Below are 13,410 nucleotides of genomic sequence, written 5' to 3'. Positions count from 1 at the left end.
AGCTCAGACAACACCAACTCTCTCCTTACACTCCCAGGAACTACGTCCTCCTGACCCCAGGCTGTTACCTCACACCCCACCAACAGAGAAAGTGCCTGGCTTGAAAATATGAGGAACTTGAGGAAAGAAACACAGAAGTGAGTCCCTACTCTTCCCATCAGCAATGGCTGGAATCAGGGAGATCAAGAAGATGCGACAGGGTTGGAGCGATAGCACAGAGGGTAGGGCTTTTGCCTTGCACGCAGCCGACCCAGGTTCAATTCCCAGCATCCCATATGGTCCCCTGAGCACCGCCAGGGGTAATTCCTGAGTGCAGAGCCAGGAGTGACCCCTGTGCATCACTGGCTGTGGCCCAAAAAGAAAAAAAAAAAAAAAAGACAAGATAAATACTTAAAAGCCAGGGAATTGGAAAAAAACAAAACATATAATGCAAAGGATCAGAAGGATTATTAGCATAAACACACCTGAGGCCCCGATGATGACATAAACTGGGGGAGGGAGATACTTTAAGGCCAACACATAAGTACATATTGAAACAAATGAAAATAATCTCTGTTTAAAAGGTTTAGTACTTAAGACATGTAGCTCTGACACATCCATCACAGATGCATATCCTGCCATATGAACCACTCCTAGCAGTTTTTTCTTTGTGGCCTCTCTAACACAGTTACCTTAATACTTAAGAAACAAAGATAACTTGGAGATTTCTGAAGCTCCCTGAAGCAGCAAGCACAGCCAAGACAGGTGATGTGCTGCGCCTTTTACAGGACTGGGCACATCCTATGTCTCCAGAAGGGCTCAGTCCAAATTTCTCATCAGCCAATTAATTTCTAATTACACGGTGATACTGACAAGTTCTTCTGTGCCTCAGTTTCCTCATCTTGCAAACAGAGATGGCAGTACTTAAGCCTTCTTAGGTTATGTGAAGTTTAAATATCTGGCACACTGAAAACTTACTAAGCATTACTTACTACTTGTTAGTATTATTCGTACATACTGTATCTGAAATACTGTACCTGAAACTCAATACTGTATCTGAAACTCAATGAAAAACTGCATTTTGAAAAAGCACCTATGTTCGAAAGTTTTGCTTCTTTCCAGTCATAATTTTGACTGGGAAACTGGACAGTCCATGAGAGGGGAAATATAAGACAACGAAATAAAGCATAAGGTGTTAGGTCTAGAAAGAACACTACAGAAAATGAGGTTAATGTAGATTATTATAGCTATTTAGAAATCTATTTTGATACAATAGTCACCAGGTATATGTGAATAACATGCAAGTATTATTATTTCAGGTCTCACATCTGAAACTTAAGGACAGTTTCATTAACTGTGCTTTCTAATAGTGTTCTAACAATTTTTATGTAAAGTAAAAGCAACAAAATCTCAGTGATTTGGGGGCCAGAGTGATAGTACAGCGGGTAGGGCATCTGCCTTGCACACAGCCAGCCCTAGTTCGACAACCCATATGGTCCCGAGCCCACCAGCAGTGATTCCTGCGTGCAGAGCCAGAAGTAACCTCCGAGCACTGAAAAATGCGGCCCCAAAACAAAAAACAAACAAACAAACAAATCCCTCAATGATTAGGAAAACCTGTGTGACACAAAATACAGGTATTTCTAAATGTTTCTACCACAGACTACCCTTTAAAGGTTTGCGGGAGCGGGAAAACAACCACCCTGTAAAACCCAAGGAAGAGAGAATGACTGAGAGCCTTCTGTCACGGGGAGCAGACCCGGACAAGCCAAGTGGTATCTTATTAGCAGAAACCTGACTAGTGATGCAGTTTGATTTCATTCAATGCTCCCTGGAGAAAATGCTTAAAAGGAATCTCTGGTTTTCATTTGGGAGCCAGAATAGGTATAGAGCAGCCCAAGGAATATTCCATGACATGGACCAATTTAAGGGAACCATCTCGCTTTTATCTCAACATCTTCAAATGACCAAAATAATTATGATAAAGCAAGTAACAGTTAACTAAGTAACTCCCCCACATAATGTGACCTGCCTGGACTGCTATCTTTATTTGACAGATGAAGAAATCAAGCCTATTTATTCCAAAGTCACATAGGCAGGCTTGAAATCAAAGCAGCTGAATCCAGAAGCGATGACTTGCCTTTAAACTATAATAGTTTGAGGGCTGACTTAGTCACTATTTTAAAAGAAAGAAAATCTTTCTCATGTTAGAACTGACTCAGAGCATAAAAATGGAGAAAATGGGCAGAAAAACAGCCCAGTGGAAGAACATGTGCCTTGCACATGTGAACCACTGAGTTCTATCCCCTGTATGTAAGTACACACACACACACACACACACACACACACACACACACACACACACACACACACACACACACACACACACAGGTACGACTTAGAATAGTCTACGAGTTCATTTCTTGGGCCTCCAACCTGAATGGAGTATTGGAGACCAACAAAAGTTATTTTAATTGCCAAATTAACAAAACTTGTCAAATTGACAAAACCCACAAATTTTGTGAGGTTCTTAACACCATCTTCTGTTTTACATAAGAAATCAGAATTCATTCTTTGAACAATGAATGTAAACACCTCTCCCCAAACACTCCCATTTTAGTGATTAACAATTACAAACATGTGCAATTGTTCCCACTGTCAAAAACTGTACATGATTCTTATTCATCGCTACTGTAATTTCATCTTCATACTTTATTTTTAATATCGCTGTAAACTCATCTTCACACATATGTAAGATTTTATGCTCTGTTCACTTTTATTGTTTTTGGACCACACCTGTTTGTGTTCACAACTTACCTGTTGGGGTTCACAGGGCAAGGCAAGTGCCCTAGCCCCTATACTACCTCTCTGGCCCCTGTTTATACTTTAAAAAAAAAAACCACTGATTACAGGATTGAGGTGCTTGCCTTCCACTGGACTGACCCCAGGTCAATCCCAAGCACCTCAAAGGATCATCTGAGCAATGCCAAGAGCGATCCCTGAGCCCAGAGTCAGGAGTAAGTCGTGAACACTGCCAGATTTGGGGGCACAAAATCCCCCAACCCAAAATAAAAGCACCATTTAGGCAGGCTTGCCTAAATATTTTTAACAATATCACAAAATAATGTGACATTTTCTTTTATAATTATAGATTAAAAAATCTTCAGAAACATTATATAAACACTATGCTTGCAAAACATTAAACAACTACATGTTACATAAAAATTACTTTAAAATGTGAGTTACAGGTCAGGGCTGTGGTTCAAGTGGTAGAGAGCATGACACACATGTGTGAAATCCCAGCACCATAAGGGGGAAGAAGTGAGACTGGATCACGGTTTTGGGAGGGGACTTGGGGGTTTTTTGTCGGGGGAGGGGGAAACTCCCAAGTTCTTCTCAGGAAGACCAGCATCCCTTCCCGTGATTCTTATGGAACCTGGTCAGAGTCTCAATGCAAGGGCCTGAAAATGTGGTTTTTGGAGGACCAGGTGATGCAGGGGACTGACCTGATTGGGGCTGGCTGCATGCATGTAAACCCCTGTCCTGTTTCTTTGGTTCCTTATTTTAAAACTCGGTGCCCATAGGTCAATTTACATAAAAAGGAACATCACCCAAGATTTCGTACTATAAAATCTTTGCACAGGGCATATTTTTATGCACTAGATGAATTAAATTCAAATCAACAAACAATTAATTTCTATTAAAGTGCCAGACAAATAAGCAGGTAGATTCAAAGCCCACGTTTTCAACATAGGAAAGTTTCTAGGAAGAACTAAGGTTCTCACCACTCAATTACTGAGTTCAGGGATCACTCCCGGAGGGGGATGGGGTACCACATGTGGTACGAGAGTTCAAACAAGGGTCACATGAAGTGCCTTGTGTCCTGAACTTTCTCTCCAGCCCTAAAATCATTTCAAATACCTAATTAAAGTATGTCCTAAGTCTCTTCTAAAATTAATGCAGGATTTTGTATCCGCTCTTAAAGGGGGAAACAAAAATAGAGCAATTACAGATTGGTATTTAAAAATCAATGTAGTGCAGAAAAAACACAGGGAGCCAAACTGAAAGCATCAGAGACAAACCTGCACTTCTGTTACACAGGGAGCTCCCAGTAGCACCAACTGTCTGCTCTCGGTGCCATGGAGGGCAGGGATAAACTCGCCCAGGGCAAGAGCACTGTTCCCTTTAGCGAAAGAGCAGCTGAAACTCAGTATGACTCCCTTTGCCTTGCAGAAGAGGTCTGTGATGGTGAGGAGGTCGGGCTCCAAGGCCAAAAGACTAAGTTAAATAATGATGGAAACAGCAGAAAGAATAAAGGAAAAAGAAAAAAAAAAGCAAAAAAGCCAGGATATTCCAAGGCATAGATGCAACTAATATTTCATTTGAAATTCTTTTCTACCCACTATGAACAAACACAACAGTCTGAAAACCTTAAATTCACCACCCCCATCCAGAAGGAAAAAAGAGCCTTTTAATGAGCAGTTGGCTTCTTTTGCTAATGAAGCTAATGAGCTACAACACGGCTAAGGGCTCACAAAATTACTGAAACCTGCGGACACATGACAGTTAAGACAAATTACAGAATAACCAAAACCATAATTCATTACTAGTAAAATTCTCCCCACCCTCTCCCAGAAAATGAAAATATGGAAGTGAAATCAACATTACCCCAGAACCTCAAATCCACAAGTGCAAAGGCAAGATAAAGAATGAACAGGCTGTAGGTCAGAAAAAAAAAAAACCACCTCAAAAGGAGAGGTGAAGGGTATGGAACATAACTAGGACAAACCACTAGAGGGTAGGTCATGAAAGAAAGTGGAAAATCATTTCTGAAAATATGAGAAACTCAAGATAGGCATTACATTCTTCAAGGTACTTTTTTTAAAATCCCAAATACATATTATCTTACAGACAGACATCAAAAACAGACTGCAAAACCAGAGAGCACTGTACAGTAAGAAAGGAAATTTAAGTTTATATCCTCCACAGAACTCATGAACACAAGAAATGGGAACACAACAGAAGAACAGGCTTGTGAGTTCTTGTGAGAAAAACAAAAACCAGAATCCAAGTCCATTAAAAACATGATGGAACAGAGTCAGCAAGCATGACTGGTCACTGGCTGCACTCCCCCAAAAGGAAAAGCTTTAGTGTAAAACGGAAAATAAACAAACATGAAATGAATTCACTAATAAGGGAGCACCAAAGAAACTCAACTACAGCAAAGGGAGGGACTTTAAATTGAAATAGAAAAACGTAAAATACAAACCCAAAAAAGAGTAAACAACACAATTAAGCGGTAGTATTTAGAACTGATCCTTCAAAGCAAGCATGAAAAGTTGCCTGAACTTAATTCCTCCCAGTTCCTTCCACTCAAAAGACAACATCAAGAAAGGGATGGGCCAGGGACACAGCTCAGGCACTAAAGCACATGTGCTACATGTGCAAGGCCCTGAGTTTGATTCCCAATTTATGCAGTTCCCAGAGCACTCACTGTGTGGGTCCCACAATAAACTAAATAGCCAGTAACCGGGATTTTCCAGTTCAACCTAATGAGCAGTTTCTTCTTTATACCTGCCATGTCTAAAACTTAGAGTCTTTCCTTGTGAAGAGGAAAGAATAAACTACCAACTACTTGGTTGAGAAATTTTATGCCATGACAAGTTTATAAAAGTATTAAAGATAGGACTGCCAGGTGACTCTTGAGCAGTCAGTAAGTGCCCCTGGGACCAGCCAACCCCAATATCAAGAAAGAGAAATCCAACTAACTATAGGTTCCAAGGAAAGAAGTCAATCACTCTTTCATTTTACTCAGCGGGAAACTTGTAATACTACTACCCTAGAACTACTGCCGAGATTAAAATATAATTGTGAATGTGAAAACTCTTAGCAACAAATACCAGTGTAGTAAGTACAGGCCAGTTTATCTGACTTCTGAGTTTTCTTCTTGCTCTCCAATGCACTTGGTCATAAGTGTCTGCATTGAAGAACCTAAGCAACTAACGGACTGAGAACCTACGACTCTCTACGACTCTTTACTAACCATACCTGCATGCCCGACAGTGGTTTTGCTATGCTTTCCTAGTGCACCATGGTAGTAAAAGGTTTTTTTCACACTTCAATCTCCAGTAACCAAACATGATTCACCAACTCTTTTGAAAAACACGGAAATCTTACTATGAAATAAGTAAATCACAAAATATTTCTTAGTAACTATTTCTAAGTTTGGTGAGATATTTTCTTGGATCTCTTCTGGTGGTAGGGATTTTCGCTGTTTCTTCATGTTGTTATGGGCTTTACTATCCGGTGTTCGCCTTAGCTTGGGAGGGGCCTCAAGTGAAGATGTGGGGCTATGCTCTTTTTACAAAGGACTTTTTATGTGCAACTTGATGTGTTCACTAACAGTTTTTGTGAAATTAGGATAGGCTAGGTTACTTGACTATTAACATATAGTGACTAAGATGACCAGGGAATTGTTCAGAGGAGTGGGTTTTATCAATTGTGGCCAAAGGACAATGCATGGAATGGAAAAAAAACTGCGGCTGCTCCGGAAAGAAGCCACGCCCACATTGAGGCCACGCCCCTAAGATGAGGACACGCCCCTAACCAGCAGAGTGGGGATTGGTCAGGAACAGACAGCGGCGGCGGAAAGGTGCCAGGCGGAGGCTTCAGGGCAAGCCCCAGACCGCGGCGGGCAGGGGGCGGGGAGGGGGCTTCTCCGCGCTGAGGACTATTTCTAAGTTTGGATATGAAAGCTTATTTACATATTCAATCAATAACATTATACTGAAATATGACTTCCATTCATCAAATGGAGTATTTCAATAAAATTTTCATGTAAATAATTTCCTCATCAGTCCACTGAAACTTCTTCCCCTGTAACAAGCGCTAATTATTCTCTACCCTTCTAACTTATTTTCAACTTCTCCAGTCCTTCATCTTTTTTTTTACCTTTTCCAGCTCTTCATTGCTCACAATACACAGAAATAACTCTTCATAATTCCCGAACATGATCTTGCTAGTGTCTGACATAATAAATGACAAATCTTCAGTGACGCACAATATTTGAGAATGCTCCCAAACAGTGTTCAGGCTTGGAATTACTTCCAAAGATTTCTGTCTGGCAATGTGAACCCAATAATTCAGGGGCCCAACAGTTATGGGGCCACCAGAGGCAGCTGGGCAGTACTCAGGGGCCCTGGAGTGCCTGAGGTGGGACTCCGGGTATATTTGCTCCAGCCCGTTAAGCTCATCTTCCTGTCTCCAACACCATACTATTTTAATTCAAGCTAATTGTATTTTTTAATTGTATTTGCAATCTAATTGTATTTCTGTCGCTAAAGTTCAGACTAAAGTTGCAGTTCCTTCACATTTTCTTCATTTACACAATACTTAATAAGGAATTAATCGGGTCAACAACATTTGCCAAGTTACACTGGATTCTGCTTTCTAAGCAAACTCTATGTCACCACCTGTCATATCTATGATGCTCAAAGTGTATACCACACCTTTTCTGTAATCTTCCAAAACTACTAAGCCAATGATGATCTTTTTTTCAGAATCCATTATAGAGTACTATCTGGCAATTCACGTGAAATATTTTTTGATATCCGTTGCCCTGAATAAAACTTTTACAAGATATTTCACTGAAAAGCAAAATCAGTCAAAACACTTTGGGAGGTTCCAGAGGCAGGGACTGGAGCCATACCCAGCAGTGCCGTGGGCTTACTTCGTTGGTTCTGTGTTCAGGGATCACTCCTGGCAGGGATCAGGGGGCCATAAGGAATGCTGGACTTCAAACCCAGGTCTTCCGCATGCAAGACAAGCACCCTACCTTACCATACTAACTCTCCAGCCCACACTTCTTGATCTGTACCCAGTCAGCTTACCATTTTTCAGGTAACTGGTACGCAAGACACTGAGAAAGATGCATTATACAACAAAAAAACACATCCTGTCAAGGAGCTCAGGATTTAGTTCATCAGCTCTGCCAAGTTCTCTTAACGGAATAATTTGGCACACGACCACAATACGGGCAAATTCACGGAAGAATGAGCAACACTCCAGGGCACCTGGGAGGAGCAACAGACCCTTTCAACTCTGAGCTGACACAATGAGAACTGAGATGACTCTGAAGCATAGACGCAGAAAACACTGGAAGTTGTCCCACAAAGACCACAGAGCAGAACCTGAACTGAAACCCAGCTTTCCCACTTCAATTATGCCCTCTGCCCTTTGAGTTTCACTCCAAACACAACTTCAGAAAAAAATTTTTAAAAACCAACATATGATTCTTATAACTGTCATTTAAAGGAATCTGAAATTCAGAGGAAAAAAATGGTGAGGGAAACTGCTTTTCCATTGCTCTTCCTCACCCACTCCTTGTTAACTCTCTGGATTTTTCTCATCTGCAGTTAATATCGTCAACTAACACAGAGTACTAGTCTATATCTCTAGACCCCATTCTCTGAGTCCCCATTCTGTGTATTCAACTGCATTCTTGACATTTTTGCGTGTACCCCCTGGCTGCCTCAAAAAACAAAACAAAAACAAAAGGCATTAAAAATTCAACATTGCTCCTTCTGCCAATCAACCAGCACCACCTTGTGGCTATACTGCCCCTGACCAGGGGAACCACCTAACTGGAAATGTTTGCCACTATAGGTCTCTTATCTCAGATACCAAATTCCATCAATTCTCCAAAGCTCTAAGTCTTGCACACCCACCCAAACTATCCCCTTTACCAAAGACCCACAAACCTTACAGACCACTCACCAATGCTACTAAAAAAAAAATTTTGTACAAACATGTAATCAAAACCTATGCAAACTTACAAATTAATACATATGCTATAAAAATGTAAATCATAAAAATTACCTAGATTATATTTAAAATATGCATAACAGTAAGTCTAACATTTTCTTCATAAACTTCAGTGAGTCACTGTTTTATCACTCCCTGGTTCCAGAAACTGTACTTTGGAGTCTATGAGTTGTTCTTATAAGAAATATGTGCATGCAAGTGTATACGTGCATTTATATGGATACTGTACTTTTTACTCATACACTTTCCACACTCTCATAAGGTGGTATACATGTTTAGTGCACTGCTAAACAAGTTAACCTTATCTTCTAAAGCCACAAATCAAAAATAAAGATTAAAGATAGTTAAACTTTAAAGGTAAAGTTTAAACTCAGATTCTTAAAACAATTCACAGTATACTACTTTATAAATAAAACGTGGCTACATGGGTTTCATAACTAGTTATCTTTTAAAAAGATTAACTATTTCTAAGATACAGCTTGGTTCCTTTAGGACATGGAGCTCCTTAAAAAATTCTCACTCTTTTCCTCCACTGACTGAAATATTCTAAAGCCAATGATGTTCTGGAGTTTACGCACTGCTACATTTCAGGATCCTGAAAACACTTCTCTTCCCTACCTTTACCTCTAAACCCAGCCATCCTGTCCCACAACTACTATGTCTGGAACATAAAAGGAAAAGGACCCCCCTCCCCCCACAAAGGTCCCAATAGACAAACTAGTATAAGAAATACATTGTTTGTACAATATAATTGTCTAGGACTCAGCCAACAGATCCCAACTCTTCTGTGCAGAGTAGGAAAATCTCTGAAATTTAAGAGTCCACATAAGTCCTCTCAGAAATAGCCTGTTGCACACAGAGGAATTTAGATTCCTGTGTTTGTGGCACACAGTGAAGTGCTCAGGACTCAGTCCTGGCTCTGGCTCAGGCATCACTCCCAGAGGGCTTGGGAGACTGTATGGGATGCCAGGGTCTCAACGCAGGTTAGCTGCCTGCAAGGCAAAGGCCTTCCCCACAGTACTAATCCTGCGAAATTTAGATTCTTGAAACTCGAAAGTCCCAATACTCTTAGCAGTTTCCTTCTTTCTAGCAGTCTAGTTAGAAAGGAAACCAACACAGACTATTGAAGGAAAGGTATCTTCTTTAGATACAGAGTATCACACCAGTCCCCTACTGTAAGTCACACAGGTAAGAAGCCAAACAATTCAAATATTAAATGACAAGTAGTCTCTGAAAATTAAGACGCCAACTATTTGATACAGTAGCCAGGGGTGTAGCCCAGTTATTGAACCTGAAGGAGAAACCGAGAAGTCCTCGTAAACACACACCCAAAGACAACAAAAAGCGTTGTGCAAACATCAACAAAAAGTGCAAATCATTAGAAAATCTTAAATGTGTAGATGTGTGAAAGCAACGTGATAATTTGGAGTTTACTCGCTTTCTGGTTTATGAAAGTACTAACCATATGCCTGGTCTTTTTAAATAGCATTCTAGTAACATCTTTCATCTCACACTGAATTTTAGGATAAGAAGGAAGGCTTTCTCCTCAAATGCCTGTTACCAAAATAATCAATTTGCCCCATGTTTTCAATTTATCACTTCATCTTAGCCTGTCACTCATTTGATTCAGACCAATGAAATAGTTATTTTTTAAAAGAGTATTATAGTTGGCATCTTCAGTAAGCCCTGACCCCTCTGGTTCTGATGTGCATGCAAGTCAGGACAGGGAAGCACCAACTGTAACAGCAGTCTATTTACAATCTGCTATTAAGACTACCTGCAACGCCAGGAAAACGCTTAAACAAGACTCACAGCAGTTATTTCTGTAACATCAAAACAGCGATAGAAAATGAAATCCAATAACCCCTAATATTAATGTGGAGGGCAGGCTTAATGTCAATTACATTCCAGAGATTTTTTTAGGGGCCAGAGAAAGAGAGAGAGAGAGAGAGAGAGAGAGAGAGAGAGAGAGAGAGAGAGAGAGAGAGAGAGAGAGAGAGAGAGAGAGAGAGAGAGAGAGAGAGAGAGAGAGAGAGAGAGAGAGAGGGTTAGCTGTGGTAAGACTTGCTTTGCCCGTAGCCAGCCAGGGTTCAATCCCAGGCTCCCCACAGGGTCCTGGAGTCCCACCAGAAGTGATCCCTGAGCACAGAGCCAGGAGTAAGTCCTGAGCACCGCAACATGGGACCCAAAAACCAAAACATAAGTAGCACTGTAGCACTGTCCTGTTGTTCTTCGATTTGCTGGAGCGGGCACCAGTAACTTCTCCATTGTGAGACGTCTTACTGTTTTTGGCATATCAAACATGCCCCAATAAAATATTTTTATTACAATAAAGTTACAATAAAATTCTGAAAGAGTTCGTTGAACATCTACTCTCTGCTGTGCTCCACATTTGACTTTCACAACTATACCATATGAAACTTCCATAAGCACAGAAGATCACCTCTACTCCACACATAGGCTCTGAGACCAGGCCCCAGAGGGTCTCCACTTACTACTAGATAATAAAAAGCAAATTATGCTTCCTGTGCCTCAGTTTCTTCATTGGTAAACCAAGGAGGGGGAAAAAAAGTGTACAGCCTTCCCTGGACCAATTCCAGTATTAAAGGAGAAAACATCCCGCCCCTAAAACAAAACAAAAAAACGGGTAACTAGATTTTAAGCCTAGTATTTGTGCCCACCGACTAGAAGAGGCCACGGACGCCTACACAGCATATGGTTTACTAGTGGCCTTAAGAACAAGAACGAGAACAAATTTTTTGACCCCCCTACCCCCGATCCAAGTCGATTTCCATAAAAGCTGAGGACTCTTCCCAAACTGGTGAAGGGTGAGGCGGGAGACCAGGGCCGGGAGTCCCCCGCGGAGGGGCCCGGAGGGCGGGGCAGGGGGGCCGACCCCGGGCCCGGGTCTGTCCGCGTCCCAGGGGCGCGGCTGCCTCCAGCCCCGCAGCCGCTGGCGGCGCTGCTGCCGCCGGGCGAGCCGACACTCCAGCGCGGCTTTTAGAAATATTCAGTGGGAAAACAGGCCCCGGTGCCAACACTGCGCCTTCTTCTCCCAGCGGCTCGCGGCCGCCAGCCTCGGGAGCGGGGGCGGGGGGCCCACCCACAAGCCATCCAGGCCCCGGGACAGCCCCACCGGGCCACGGGGCGCAGCAAACTGGGACGCAAGTTTCTGCAAAGTTGGAGGGGTCGGGGGGGGGACCCGTTCGCACGCAGGAGACCCAGAGCGGCCGAGAGACGGGAGAAGGGGGACAAGGGAAAGAGGAGAAAACCAGACAAAGAGACTCCGGGAGCTTCCTGGCCCTTCCCAAGTCCTGCCGGGCCCGGGGAGTCCCCCCTCCTGCCCGCCCAGGCGGCGTCCTCCAGCCGCTGTCTCGCCTGCCCGCTCCGTGGCCGCGGGATCGAAATCCCGGGCTGGCGCTGGACGGGGGCGCGGGGCCGCGACCGCCCGGGGACGGCAGGTGCCAGGGCGCCCCGCGTCCCCGCCACTGCCAGCCCGCGGCGTGCCAGCGGGCGGGCGGGCCGGGCAGCGCGCAGGGCACGCGGCGGGGGCGGCCGCGAGCGCGGGCGGGCCCGGCCGGACACGGCGGCCAGGAGGCTGCGCCCCGCGCGCCCGCCCCGGCCCACCCGGCCCGGCGCCCCGCACCCAGGTCCCGGCCCGCCCGCGGACTCCCCGGGGCCGCCCCGCCCGGCCTTCCCCGACCTCCCCGAGGCCGCTACCTTGTCCCGAGGGCGCTGGCGCGCGCAGCCGAGTCCGCAGCTCTGCGGCGAGCGCAGGCCTCGGCGATCTGGGGCGAGGCCCGCGGCGGCTCCTCCCCGAGGGCGGGGCGCGGGGACGGGGCCGCCTCCCCGCAGGAAGCCGGCCGGGCCGCGCCGCCTCCTCGGGCCGCCGCCGCCGCCCTTTCCCTCCGGAAACGCATTCCTGCCGGGCCGCGTCAGCCCGCCGGCCCGGGAGGCGGGGAGCGGGCAGGAAGCGCGCGGCCGGGGCGAAGCGGGGGGCCTGCGGCGCCCCGAGGCCTTGCGCAAGCCCCGGCGAGCGGCGGGGCCGGCCCACCGGGAAGACGCCCCTGGGGGGCGCTTTCCCCACGCCTGCCCTCTTGGGCCCCGGGGCGCCCCGCTCCCCGCCGAGCCCCCGCAGACCCCGGCAGGTCGCAGAGTTTTGTTGGGACCCCCCAAAGCGACTTCCTGGGACTGGAGACCCAAGGCGCTCGCCTGGCACGAGGCTGACCCGAGTTCGATTCCACGAGGCACCCCATTGGGTCCCCCACCCCGATCCTCCCGCCGGGAGTGCTCCCTGCGCACCGCCGGGTGTGGCCCCGAAACGAACCAGAAAACTGTCTTCCTTTTAGAAGAGAATTGGCTCTAAAGCCTTTGTTTTTGTTTTCCTAAAGTGATGAGGTGCATGAACTTGGGTCTAGGAGAAAGGCGAAGCCCTCGCCAACGTGGAGATGAAGACAGTGTAAGGGAAGAAATGCAAGTTAGGGAGTGGCTTCGGCTAATTAACCTGCAGGAAAAGGGAAAGTTCCTGCTGAGAGTGCGGCTCCAGCTCACTTTCTGCAGTAGCAGGCGACCAAGGGATCTGAGGGAGGATCGGTTCAAAGACAAGGG

At 45.2% G+C, this 13,410-nt stretch overlaps 1 protein-coding gene across 1 annotated transcript in view; it reads right to left on the bottom strand.

The window, feature by feature from the left end:
* Positions 1 to 12,637, bottom strand: part of ITGB1 (integrin subunit beta 1) — a 56,599-nt gene extending 43,962 nt beyond the window's left edge. The window contains exon 1 of the mRNA XM_055147037.1: positions 12,523 to 12,637. The gene's annotated coding sequence lies outside the window, so the exon portion shown is untranslated. The remainder of the gene's footprint in view (positions 1 to 12,522) is intronic.
* Positions 12,638 to 13,410: the final 773 nt, after the last annotated feature.

This window comes from Sorex araneus, chromosome 9 (assembly GCF_027595985.1).
Source record: "Sorex araneus isolate mSorAra2 chromosome 9, mSorAra2.pri, whole genome shotgun sequence".
NCBI lineage: Eukaryota > Metazoa > Chordata > Mammalia > Eulipotyphla > Soricidae > Sorex > Sorex araneus.
This window is presented reverse-complemented; position numbering and strand designations above follow the sequence as displayed.